Consider the following 13,598-nt stretch of genomic DNA (forward strand, 5'->3'; position numbering starts at 1 on the left):
GTTTAATGCAAAGTAAAGCCAGCAAAGTCTGGTCACAGATAGTCTGAGGGCCATCAGAGGTAGATAGAAACATAGAAACATAGAAAATAGGTGCAGGAGTAGGCCATTCGGTCCTTCGAGCCTGCACCGCCATTCAATATGATCATGGCTGATCATCCAGCTCAGTAGCCTGTACCTGCCTTCTCTCCATACCCCCTGATCCCTTTAGCAAAAAGGGCCACATCTAACTCCCTCTTAAATATAGCCAATGAACTGGCCTCAACTACCTTCTGTGGCAGAGAATTCCACAGACTCACCACTCTCTGTGTGAAGAAATGTTTTCTCATCTCGGTCCTAAAAGACTTCCCCCTTATCCTTAAGCTGTGACCCCTGGTTCTGGACTCCCCCAACATCGGGAACAATCTTCCCGCATCTAGCCTCTCCAACCCCTTAAGAATTTTATATGTTTCTATAAGATCCCCCCTCAGTCTTCTAAATTCCAGCGAGTACAAGATAGTAGTTCATCACTGCTCTCTGGTTGTGGTAGGATAATAGCTAACAAGGGGAATTAGGAAGCCAAAAAGAGGAAAGGAGATAGCTCTGGCAGATAATATTAAGTATAGTCCCAAGAGACTTGGGACAGTCAATGCAACTGCCTTGAGGGCAGTCAGTATAATGGTGGAAGATGTGCTGAAGGTCCTAACGTGTATGAAGGTAGCCAAATCTCCTGGGTCTGATCAGATATCCAAGCCCACTGTGAGAAACTAGACAGTAAATTGCAGGTGCCCTGGCTGAGATTTATGAGGCATCCTTAATTACGGATGCGGTGACAGAAAACTGGAAGGTAGCAAAATTTGTGCCTCTATTTAAGAAGGGCGGCAAGGAATGACCTGGGAACAATAAGCCAGTGAATCTAACATCTGCATTCAGAAAGTTATTAGAGTATTCTAATAATAGTTAAGATATGCATGCATTTAGATGGGAAAGGGTTGATTAGAGATAGACAGCAGAGTTTTCTACTTGGGAAATCATGTCTTATGAATCTGAGTTTTTGTGAAGATGTGACCAAAACGGTTGATGAGGGGTAGAGCTCTAGACATTGTTAATATGGATTTCAGCAAGGCATTTGACAAGGTTTTGCATGGTGGGCTGCTCTGCAAGGTTAGATCCCACGGGATCCAAGGAGAACCAGCCAACTGGATAGAAATTTGGCTCTCAGGAAGGAAACAGAGGGTGATGGTGGAAGGACTGATAGCCGGTGACAAATGGCGTGTCTCTGGGTTCAGTGCTGGGACCATCGCTGTTTGTCATCTGTATCTATGATTTGGATGAAAGTGTACATGGCATGATTAGTAAGTTTGCAGCTGACACCAAAGTGGGCGGTATTGTAGGTAGTGAAGATGGTTGTCAAAGATTGCAGTAGGCCCTTGATCAGTTGGACAGGTGGACTGAGGAATGGTTGATGGAATTTAATACAGTGAAATGTGAGGTGTTGCATTTTGAGAAGTCTAACCAGTGTAGGACCTACACAGTGAATCACAGAGCTCTGGAGTGTTATAGAGCAGAAGGATCTAGGAATGCAGGCACATAGTTCCTTGAAAGTGGCATCTTGGGTTGATAGGGTAGTCCAAAAGGCTTTCACCACTTTGGCCTTCATCAGTCAGAGTATTGAATATAATAATAATAATAATAATAATAATAATAATAATAATAATAATGCATTACATTTATATAGCGCTTTTCATACACTCAAAGACGCTTTACAGGGATTTAAAGAACATAGGGAAGTGAATAAATAGACAAATAAGTAGACGAACAGAGAAAGGAGACAGAAGGTAAGGTGACCTTCAGTGGTTGAAGGCAGTACTGAACAGGTGAGACTTCAGTGATGTTTTGAATGTGGTGAGTGAGGAGGAGTCTCTGACGGTTTGGGGTAGTGAGTTCCATAGGGTGGGAGCAGCGATGGAGAAAGCCCTGTCCCCCCAGGATCTGAGTTTGGTCCGGATGGGGGGGGATAGGAGATTGGCAGCAGCAGAGCGGAGGGTGCAGGTGGGAGTGTGCCTGTGGAGGAGGTCAGTCAGGTAGGATGGGGCCAGGTTATGGAGGGCTTTGTAGGTCATGAGGAGGATTTTGTACTGGATTCTCTGGGGGATGGGGAGCCAGTGGAGTTTGTAAAGGACGGGGGTGATATGGTCACGGATCGGGGTGTGGGTGAGTAGACGGGCAGCGGAGTTTTGAATGTATTGAAGTTTACTGATGATTTTTGAGGGTGCGCCATAGAGGAGGCTGTTGCAGTAGTCCAGACGGGAGGTGATGAAGGCGTGGATGAGGGTTTCTGCAGCTGTGGAGGAGAGGGATGGACGGAGACGGGCAATGTTTTTGAGGTGGAAGAAGGCTGTCTTTGTGATGTGTTTGATGTGTTTGTCGAAGGAGAGGGTATAGTAGTTGGGATTTCATGTTACAGTTGTACAGAACATTGGTGAGCCCATATTTGGATTATTGTGTTTGATTCTGGTCACCCTGTTATAGAAAACATGTTTTTAAGCTGGAAAGGGTGCAGAGATTTACTAGGATGTTGCCAGGACTCTCGGGCCTGAGCTATATAGGGAGAGGTTGAACAGGCTAGTGCTTTGTTCTTTGGAGCACAGGAGACTGAGGAGTGATCTTTTTGAGGTGCCTGTGAACATGAGAGGATTTGATTGTGTAAGTGCATAGACTGCTTTTGACCAAAGTTGGGGAATCAAGAAGCAGAGAACTTAGGTTTAAGGTGAGGGGAGAAAGATTTAATAGGAACCTGAGGGGCAACTTTTTTTACACAAAGGGTGGTTGGCATAGGGAACAGGCTGCCAGAGGAGGTCGTTGAGGCATGGACGATCACAACGTTTAAGAAACATTTAGACAGTTACATGGATATGAAAGGTTTGGAGGGATAAGGGCCAAACGCAGCTGGCTGGGACAACCGAAGATGGGGCAAGTTAGTCCGCAAGGGCAAGTTGGGGCCGAAGGGCCCATTTCCACGCTGTATCGGACTATAAGAAAGGATCCACATGAGGTGCAGTCGTGCCACAGTGGACAACAGTAAGGGGGAACAATGGTTGGGGGGCAATGGTTGGGGGGCAAGGGTTGGGGGGCAAGGGTTGGGGGGCAAGGGTTGGGGGGCAATGATTGGGGGGCAATGGTTGGAGGGCAATGGTTGGAGGGCAATGGTTGGAGGGCAATCATCACCCGTGCGCTGGATCGGTTCCCTGCTCCCCTCTCACCTTTACCTGGGGTGCTGATGGGTGTGTGGACAGTTTGGCTCCATGGGTTGATGCCCCGCCCCGGATATGTGTGGGTGGCCGCCGCCGCCGCCACTCGCGGGCTGGGAGGTGCAGCCACTCAGGTTCACTTTGTTTACTCGAAGCAATTTACTTTGGGAAATGTTTTCCAACACTTTGTTTTGATGTTGTTTGTTGACGACGGGTGAGTTATTGACCAAGTACATTTTGAAGACAATGCTCAGTGATGCGGGTTAATTCCCCAAGCCCGGGGTTGTGATCACCTTTGCCTGGTTGTTCTCACCTTGAGAACAGGTTGCTGTTCCGGGTAAGTTCTGGTCCTGGTTCTGGTTGACGTTGCACGCAGTGTTGGTGGTGGTATACATCTGGGTATACTTGGAATACTTGGTATACTTGGAAGCAAGAAATACAAATTGGTATTTGGAAATGGAGACGAGGATCCTAAAATTTTACGCTGTTAATTTTCCTTCAGGGAACTGGTGTTTAAAGAGCAAAGTACAAAACCTGAAAGGGTGTGGGCATTGCTAGCACCTGTCAATTTAATTCTTGCGCTCTAAGAATCAAAATGTAATTGCAGATCAGGTTTATGGCTTTTTAAATTGAAAAATCAATGGATGGTTTTGCATTGTTTTCTGCCATAAGTATCCAACTGCATGCACCTATGATTCCTGGCATGCACATGTGTTTTTATGTAATTTCGCCTCAGGTATTTAGTGGTTCGGGAGCGACGGTGTTCATATAGTTTGATCTATTTGCACACATTGAAAATGGTTTAACTGAAGGATTGAAGACTTTGTTGATGGGTTTGTAAGATAGGGGTGTTCACTGTGCCGTTAAGAACAATAGTAATATACAAGGAATCTGTCCAAAATGTTTTAATAATTCGATTTTAAGGGAAATGAAAATGAATATTGTTGTAGAGTTTGCAATATGATGCATGGCGTGACAATCACAGGGCGGAACATTCTGAATTTGTATATGAATCATCCTCCCTAAGCAATTGATTAGAAAAACTTGTATCAAAAACTAATTGGCCTACGATATGACCTTGATTCCCGAGTTTGTTGCTCACATGTTCTCAGCAGAAGTTGAGAACGTTCTCATGCAAAATCAGTGGTAAAATTGAATAACTGTAACCTATTTTTTATTTGTTTAAGTAATCATTTGCCATTCATCATAATTGATATTGATAGTTACTGGAGTGGTGATAGTATCTCAATAGTTAAATACAGTAATCAAATCACTAATAATTCATAAACTTTTTTAGTAATCAGTAGTTACTGAATCTATCACAATAGCATACTAGTAGTTGAAATTCATATTCTCATGAATCGGTGTTTTTGTAAGAGGTCATCAAGAGGATTGATGGGAGCAGGGCAGTGAATGTTGTCGATCTGAACTTCAGCAATGCCTTTGCCAGGGGTCCTGCATGGTGACCTAGTCTGGAAGGTTAAATCACTTGAAATCCAAGGAGAGCTGGCCAATTGGATTCAAAATTGGCTTAGTTGGCTTCAACGACCAGAGGACAAAGGTTCAAGGTGAAGGTGAAAAGATTTAATAGGAGTCCGAGGGGGTAACTTTTTCACACAAAGGGCGGTGGGTGTATGGAACAAGCTGCCAGAGGAGGTAGTTGAGGCTGGGACTATCCCATCGTTTAAGAACCGGTTAGACAGGTTAGACAGGTTAGACATGGATAGGACAGATTTGGAGAGATATGGACCAAGCGCATTCAGGTGGGATTAGTGCAGCTGGGGTATTGTTGGCTGGTGTGGGCAGGTTGGGCCGAGGGGCCTGTTTCCACGCTTTATCACCCTATGACTATGATTAGTGGAAGGGTAGTAGTGGAGGGTTGCTTTTCAGATTGGTGGATGAGTTTTTGTTTCGGCTGGAGGTCCGCATCCTGTGGTATTCTGCAAGAAGCAGGGCTGGGACCTCTGTTTGTAATATAGAATAATTATTTGAATAAAAAATTGTCAGGTTGTCAGGTTAGTAAGTTTGTAAATGACATGAAAATTGAATTTGTGGATAGTGATGAAGGTTGTGAGGATACAGCAGAATGTAGATCAGTTGGAAATTTAGGTGGAGAAATGTCAGATGGAGGTTAATCCAGTACTCGTATACTAAAGGTATATAAAATATATATTTAAGGTGAGAGGGGCACAGTTTAAAGAAGATGTGTAGGGCAAGTTTTTTTTTCACATGTCATGCAAAGTGTTTTGAGCATCCTGTTGGGGTTATGATGGAGGCAGATACAATAGTGGCATTGAAGAAATTTTTAGATATACGTATATGGATTATGTGCAGGCATATAAGAGTTGATCTGGGCATCATGTATGGCACAGATATTGTGGACTGAAGGGCTCATCCCTGTGCTGTATCGTCTACGTTCAAGCAAGAGGAAAGTGTACATTGGTAATTCGAGTTTCACTGTACCATAATTGGTACACGTGACAATAAATAGACTTTTGAACCTTTAAATGGTAGGACCTTGAGGAGCATATTGGAGTGCAAGTACATAACCTCCTGAAAGTGGCAACAAAATTGGAAAGAATGGTAAAGGTTTACAGTTTGCTTGTCTTCATGAGTTTAAAAATTGGGAATCATTTTGCAGCTGCATTAATTTTTGGTTAGAAAACTTTAGAAGTATCATGTAGAGTTCTGGTTGCCACACTGCGGAAGGATGTTGATACTTTGGAGAAAGTGCTGGTTAACCGGAATGTCGCTTAGGTTAGTGCATTAGTTATAAGGGGAAATTGGTCAACCCTGGGCTGTTTCATCTGGATCATTGCAGGCTGATGGGTGATGTGATCGAGGCAAATAAAATTGAGAGACATAGACTTGGATGAAGGGATTAAAAGTAACATTAGCAAATTTGCAGATGACATAAAGCTGGGTGGCATTGTGAACTGTGAGGAAGATACTACGAGGTTGCAGGATGACTTGGACAGGTTGTGTGAGTGGGCAGATGCAGTTTAATGTGGATAAATGTGAGGTTATCCACTTTGGTGGTAAGAATAGGAAGGCAGATTATTATCTGAATGGTGTCAAGTTAGGAAAAGGGGACATACAACGAGATCTGGGAGTCCAAGTGCATCAGTCACTGAAAGGAAGCATGCAGGTACAGCAGGCAGTGAAGAAAGCCAATGGAATGTTGGCCTTCATAACAAGAGGAGTTGAGTATAGGAGCAAAGACATCCTACTGCAGTTGTACAGGGCCCTAGTGAGACTGCACCTGGAGTACTGTGTGTAGTTTTGGTCTCCAAATTTGTGGAAGGATATTCTTGCTATTAAGGGCGTGCAGCATAGGTTCACTAGGTTAATTCCCGGAATGGCGGGACTGTCGTATGTTGAAAGACTGGAGCGACTAGGTTTGTATACACTGGAATTTAGAAGGATGAGAGGGGATCATATTGAAACATATAAGATTATTAAGGGATTGGACACGTTAGAGGCAGGAAACATGTTCCCAATGTTGGGGGAGTCCAGAACCAGGGGCCACAGTTTAAGAATAAGGGGCAGGCCATTTAGAACAGAGATGAGGAAAGTGTAATTCTCTTCCTCAGAGGCAGTGGAGGCCAATTCTCTGGATGCTTTCAAGAGCAAGCTAGATAGAGCTCTTAAAGATAGTGGGGTCAAGGGGTATGGGGAGAAGGCAGGAACGGGGTACTGATTGTGAATGATCAGCTATGATCACATTGAATGGTGGTGCTGGCTCGAAGGGCTGAATGGCCTACTCCTGCACCTATTGTCTATTGTCTATTGTGTAGATAATCTGTGTTTTTCCGAGGATGAAAATTTAAATACTAGAGGCCATGGGTTTAAAGTGTGAGAGTGAAATGCTTAAAGGAGACGGTGGGCCAAGTTTATTTACAGAGGATGCCTGCAATGCACTGTCAGAGGAGGTGGTAGAAGTAGAAAGTGTTTTAGAGGCATTTAGACAGACATGAACAGGAAAGGAATAGTGGGAGGCTAACTATGTACAGGCAGATGGGATTAGTTTAGATTTGCATCATGACTAATAGACTTGGTTACTGTGCTATTTATGTTAAATTCTAAACAATAATACCAGATTACCTGATTTAACAGCAATTGAACATTGATTTATTCTGGTTCATTGATAAATACCAGCAAAGGCACAAGGTAGATATAGTTTCATGTAATACAATGAGATATTTTGTATCTATTTGAGGGAGCCTTTAATATCTCATCCAAAAGAAAAAGACGTATAGAAGGGCAACAGTTACAGGAGAGAACGTTAGTCTAGATTGTGTTCAATCAATAACTTTTTGTATTCAACAATCTTTGGACTCTGAATTGCAAATGTTGCCAACTGAGTATATTGGCTTAAAGGTAGGCCCAATGAACTATTGCACATGTTTAAAAAAAAAAAAGATAAAGCAAATGCAGCTATAAGAAAATTAGTGCTTTGATGTAAAATCAAATGAACTCTGATTGTGTCCTGTAGTGACACAATATAGTGACCCGCTCTGCAAACTTTATCTTAAGAACAGAAACCTAATTGTTGTAAGAGACATTGTCACCAAGGTATGCCCATTTTAGACCAATTTGTACAAAAACACACTTGAACCATATGGAAACTTTGAAGAGTTTAAAAATGAGAACATTTTATATCTTTATTGATTTTCTCTTTTATTGGTTCATTAATAGCATTAGGGATTAAACTTATTAAACGACTCAAAGTGGAGGTTTGCGTATCTCTTCTCACCCACACACCACTCCCTTTGCATCTTCATGCATCATTCATCCTTTATCACCCACGTCATCACTGCCCCAGGTACTGTTCCTGCAACCAAAGGAAATGTAACCAGTTCCTATGCCTACTCCCTCACCTCCATCAAGGGACCCCAGCAGCTCTTCCATGTGAGATAGCGGTTCATGCGCACCTCGGACCTCCTCTATGCCATCCGATGTTCCCAATGCAGCCTCCCTTACATCGGTGAGGTGAAGTGTAGACTCCCAGTTGCTAACCTTTTTAACTCCTTTTCCCATTCCCATACTGATCTTTCTGCTCTAGGCTGCCTCCATTGCTAGTGTGAGGCCGCATGCAAACCGGAGGAACAGCACCTCGTATTCTGATTGGGCAACTCACAACCCAACGGTATGAGTATTGAATTCCCCAATTTTAGATAACTACATAATCCTCCCCCTTCCCTTCTTCCCAGTCCCCCTCCCTCCCTCCCCCATGCCCCACTGGACTCTCACCTATTTCTTCCCCTTCCACCTACATTCCTTCCTCTCGCTTCACAATTTACAACTCTCCAATACTTTTGTCTCACACCTTCTGTCTTTTCCTCGCTAGCCTTTGTCCAACAACCAAGCTATCAAACACCCCCACCTGCATCGACCAATTACCTGCCTGTTTTTGTCCTATCCCTTCTCTCGCCCAGCTTTCTTTTCCCACCCGCACCGCAATCATTCTGAAGAAGGGTCCTGACCCAAAACGTCAGATATTCATATTCTCCAGATGCTCATCTGACCGCTGAATTACTCCAGCACTTTATGCCTCTTTTCAATTCCAGTGGATCCTAAACCACTGGATAGAATTAAATGTCGAGAACTTCCAAGCATAGGCAATGTCCCTTATCCCACTCCAGTATATCTTTAGTAAAATGTTATTCATGCAAATGGCTTTGGCCTTTTGATGTTCAGAGCAGATGCTTTTCTCGCCTCACATTTGCTAATGCTCTTTGATCTGGTCACAAAACAAGTAGAATCATAGAAAAATTTGGTTTCAACAATAATATGGAAAGCACCAAAACCAGCTGTACCATGTGTAGTATTAAGCCATGAATTAAAATAGTTTAATACTTTGTTTACTTATCTATTTTGCTTATCATGGATTTGACTACTGTAAAGTACCTGATACAATGGATTATTTGTGTCTGGGTTGTTTCTCAATTTCCAACTTCATGAATTCCATGACAACATTTTAATTGGATCAGAAGTAAAATAGAAGTTGAAGCAGGCAGCAAAATACAGGTATTCAATCCATCATTGTACCGGTGCCAAAGAATGCCTCTCCAGCGTGTTTAAATGACTACCGACCGGTGGCCCTCACCTCGGTTGTCATGAAATGCTTGGAGAGGCTAGTCAAGAAGCACATCTGCGCCCTCCTTCCTCGCAACATGGACCCACTACAGTTCGCATACCGTCCGAACAGGTCCACGGATGATGCGGTCTCCCAGGTTCTACACACCGCTCTCTCTCATCTGGACAGCCAGGGGGGCTATGTGAGGATGCTGTTCATTGACTTTAGTTCAGCATTCAACACAATAGTCCCCAGCAGACTGGTTGAGAAGCTGCTGGAACTGGGGCTTAGCACCCCTCTGTGTGCCTGGGTCCTGGACTTTCTCACCGCCAGGCCCCAAGTGGTCAGGATGGGGGAACACACATCTAGCTCCCTCATCCTGAACATAGGATCCCCCCAGGGCTGCGTCCTTAGCCCCCTACTGTACTCCCTGTACACACATGACTGTAGGGCCAGGTTCAGCTCAAACTCCATCATCAAGTTTGCTGATGACACTGTGGTGGTGGGCCGGATCTCCAACAACGATGAGAAGGCCTACCGGGAGGAGGTGGCTGATCTGGCACTCTGGTGTCAGGACAATAGCCTCCTCTTGAATGTCACTAAAACAAAGGAGCTGATTGTGGACTTCAGAAGGGCTAAACATCCAAGGACGTACACGCCACTGGAGATAAATGGGTCTATTGTGGATAGGGTGAGCAGTTTCAAATACTTGGGAGTCCGCATCGCAGAGGATCTGACGTGGGCAACGCACATTGCCGCACTGGTGGGTAAGGCTAAGCAGCGCCTTTACCACCTTAGACAACTGAGGAAATTCAGAGTGTCGCTGAGGATCCTTCATTGCTTCTACTCTGGGGCTGTAGAGAGCATCCTGTCCGGCAACATTACAGTCTGGTTTGGGAACAGCTCTGCCCAGGACAGGATGGCCCTGCAGAGAGTAGTGCGTTCGGCAGAACGCACCATGGGAACTACACTCGTCCCCCTGCAGGACCTATACATCAGGAGGTGCAGATCCAGAGCAAGCAAGATCATGAGGGACCCCTGCCACCCCAGTAACGGACTGTTCCAGATGCTACGGTCAGGCAAACGCCTCCGCTGTCACGCTGTGAAAACGGAGAGGTTGAGACGGAGCTTCTTCCCACAGGCCATCAGGACTGTCAACTTTGATAACCCCAGAGACTAAATTTTTGTCGACACTTTTTGTGCTATGTTTAGTAACTTATTAACTTTATTTATATGCTGTAACTGTAATTATTTTTGTGCACAACCCGCAGGCATTGCCACTTTCATTTCACTGCACATCGAGTATGTGTATGTGACAAATAAATTTGACTTGACTTGACTTGACTTGACTTGAAGCCCGTTATTGCATGATCGTGTACATAGTAATCTGATTGTGCTGGAGCAAGTTGATTTCCTTGTTCTTGTTGGCCTTCATTGTTTCAGACCCTCTTGCAGCAGATAAACAAAGACATTCTTTTGGTATTGAATTGTGTAATTGATAATGCTGTAAATTTGAACAAATTCATCTGGAAGTTAGGATCCAGCTTGTGAAAAAAAGTTTTGAGGGTTCAAGAGCGTAGAAGTTAAGCAAATGGACTTGTTCCTGTTTATTTTTACTTTGATTCCTCATAGTATATGAGACGAGTATTTTTCTTAATTGTCAACTATTTTCTAGTTGTTTTGTTCATGTTTTTTGAAATAGCCAATTTAAACACTAACCTGCACTGAAAGTACGATGACGTTTGTTAAATAGTAGAAATAAAGGACACAGTGCTGGAGTAGCTCAGCAGGTCCGGCAGCATCTCTGGAGAATGTGGATAGGTGACCTTTCAGGTCGAGACCCTTCTTCAGATTGTGAAGTTGCTTCAGAGCTTTGTGTCCTATGATGTTAAATTACTTGCAAGTAACACCATAATAACTTCATATTTTCCATACTTGAGCAGTTTTGGTTATTCTGTTCCCAGAATTGTATTACTGAATCATTTATCCAACCTTATGTTGAACTTTTTTAATTTAGTAGCTGACTTTCATTACATTCCAACAACACAATGCTAGATTTTTAAGTGCTGCTTCAGCTCTCTGGCCTAAACCTCTTGCATTTAATTTCATATCCGCTTCAGTTTAATCACTGGCAATTGCTCATTTGCAGCTGCTCTGAATTACACCTTGATTTTTAAACGGCATCAAATCACTTCGAGTCCTCTAACAACAAAGCAAATCAGAAATTTACTTTGTATGCAAACATATTTTAAAGGTGTAAATGATGCAAACTAGGTGTGAGGGTGTGTTGCTGTGCGTATATTTGCAATATCATCATATATATACAGCCGGAAACAGGCCTTTTCGGCCCACCAAGTCCGTGCCGCCCAACGATCCCCGTACATTAACACTATCCTACACCCACTAGGGACAATTTTTACATTTACGCAGCCAATTAACCTACATACCTGTACGTCTTTGGAGTGTGGGAGGAAACCGAAGATCTCGGAGAAAACCCACGCAGGTCACGGGGAGAACGTACAAACTCCTTACAGTGCAGCACCCGTAGTCAGGATCGAACCCGAGTCTCCGGCGCTGCATTCGCTGTAAAGCAGCAACTCTACCGCTGCGCTACCGTGCCGCCCAATGATTTGGGATGGGTAGTTTGAGGGTGTTAAAAGTTAGGAAATGGAGTTTATAATGAGGGAAAATGTGTCATACATTCCAGTGTCTAAAGGCAGACATGTATAAATGGTGAGAGATTGCCATGAGAAACGTTAACAGGCAGATGGATTGAGTGGTTATTAAACAATAACAAGACGGTTGGAGTTTAGAAACGGGAAGTGTTGTACAGAGTTACTGAGGCCACACCTCGTATTATGCATCATTTGGATATCATAGAAACATAGAAAATAGGTGCAGGAGTAGGCCATTCGGCCCTTCGAGCCTGCACCGCCATTCAATATGATCATGGCTGATCATCCAGCTCAGTAACCTGTACCTGCCTTCTCTCCATACCCCCTGATCCCTTTAACAAAAAGGGCCAAATCTAACTCCCTCTTAAATATAGCCAATGAACTGGCCTCAACTACCTTCTGTGGCAGAGAATTCCACAGACTCGCCACTCTCTGTGTGAAGAAATGTTTTCTCATCTCGGTCCTAAAAGACTTCCCCCTTATCCTTAAGCTGTGACCCCTGGTTCTGGACTCCCCCAACATCGGGAACAATCTTCCCGCATCTAGCCTCTCCAACCCCTTAAGAATTTTATATGTTTCTATAAGATCCCCCCTCAGTCTTCTAAATTCCAGCGAGTACAAGCCTAGCCTATCCAGTCTTTCTTCATATGAAAGTCCCGCCATTCCAGGGATCAATCTAGTGAACCTTCTCTGTACTCCCTCTAAGGCAAGAACGTCTTTCCTCAGATTAGGAGCCCAAAACTGCACACAATACTCCAGGTGCGGTCTCACCAAGGCCCTGTACAACTGCAGTAGAACCTCCCTGCTCCTAAACTCAAATCCTCTTGCTATGAATGCCAACATACCATTCGCTTTCTTCACTGCCTGCTGCACCTGCACGCTTGCTTTCAATGACTGGTGCACCATGACATCCAGGTCACGTTGCATCTCCCCTTCTCCTAATCATTCACCATTCAGGTAATACTCTGCTTTCCTGTTCTTGCCGCCAAAGTGGATAACCTCACATTTATCCACATTATATTGCATCTGCCATGCATTTGCCCACTCGCCTAATCTATCCAAGTCACTCTGCAGCCTCCTAGCATCCTCCTCGCAGCTAACACTGCCACCCAGCTTCATGTCATCCGCAAACTTAGAGATGTTGCATTCAATTCCCTCGTCCAAATCATTAATATACACTGTAAATAACTGGGGTCCCAGCACTGAGCCTTGCGGTACCCCACTAGTCACTGCCTGCCATTCCGAAAAGGACCCGTTTATTCCTACTCTTTGCTTCCTGTCCGCCAACCAATTTTCTATCCACCTCAACATTGAACCCTCAATACTGTGTGCTTTAAGTTTGTACACCAATCTCCTATGTGGGACCTTGTCGAAGGCCTTCTGAAAGTCCAGATATAACACATCGACTGGTTCTCCCTTATCCACTCTGCTAGTTACATCCTCGAAAAATTCTATAAGATTCGTCAGACATGATTTGCCTTTTGTAAATCCATATCCTTAATTATGAAAGGATATATTAGCATTGGAGGCAGCTGACATGCACTGGGATAATTCCTGGGATAATATAGTTGTTCTATCATGAGTAGTTAAAAAAATTAGATCCATATTTGGGATTTA

At 43.9% G+C, this 13,598-nt stretch overlaps 1 protein-coding gene across 1 annotated transcript in view; it reads left to right on the plus strand.

Annotated features, from left to right (window-relative positions):
* The first annotated feature begins 3,320 nt into the window (after positions 1 to 3,320).
* Positions 3,321 to 13,598, plus strand: part of lnx1 (ligand of numb-protein X 1) — a 155,034-nt gene continuing 144,756 nt past the window's right edge. The window contains exon 1 of the mRNA XM_078398585.1: positions 3,321 to 3,441. The gene's annotated coding sequence lies outside the window, so the exon portion shown is untranslated. The remainder of the gene's footprint in view (positions 3,442 to 13,598) is intronic.

The sequence above is a fragment of the Rhinoraja longicauda genome, chromosome 1 (genome assembly GCF_053455715.1).
Source record: "Rhinoraja longicauda isolate Sanriku21f chromosome 1, sRhiLon1.1, whole genome shotgun sequence".
NCBI lineage: Eukaryota > Metazoa > Chordata > Chondrichthyes > Rajiformes > Arhynchobatidae > Rhinoraja > Rhinoraja longicauda.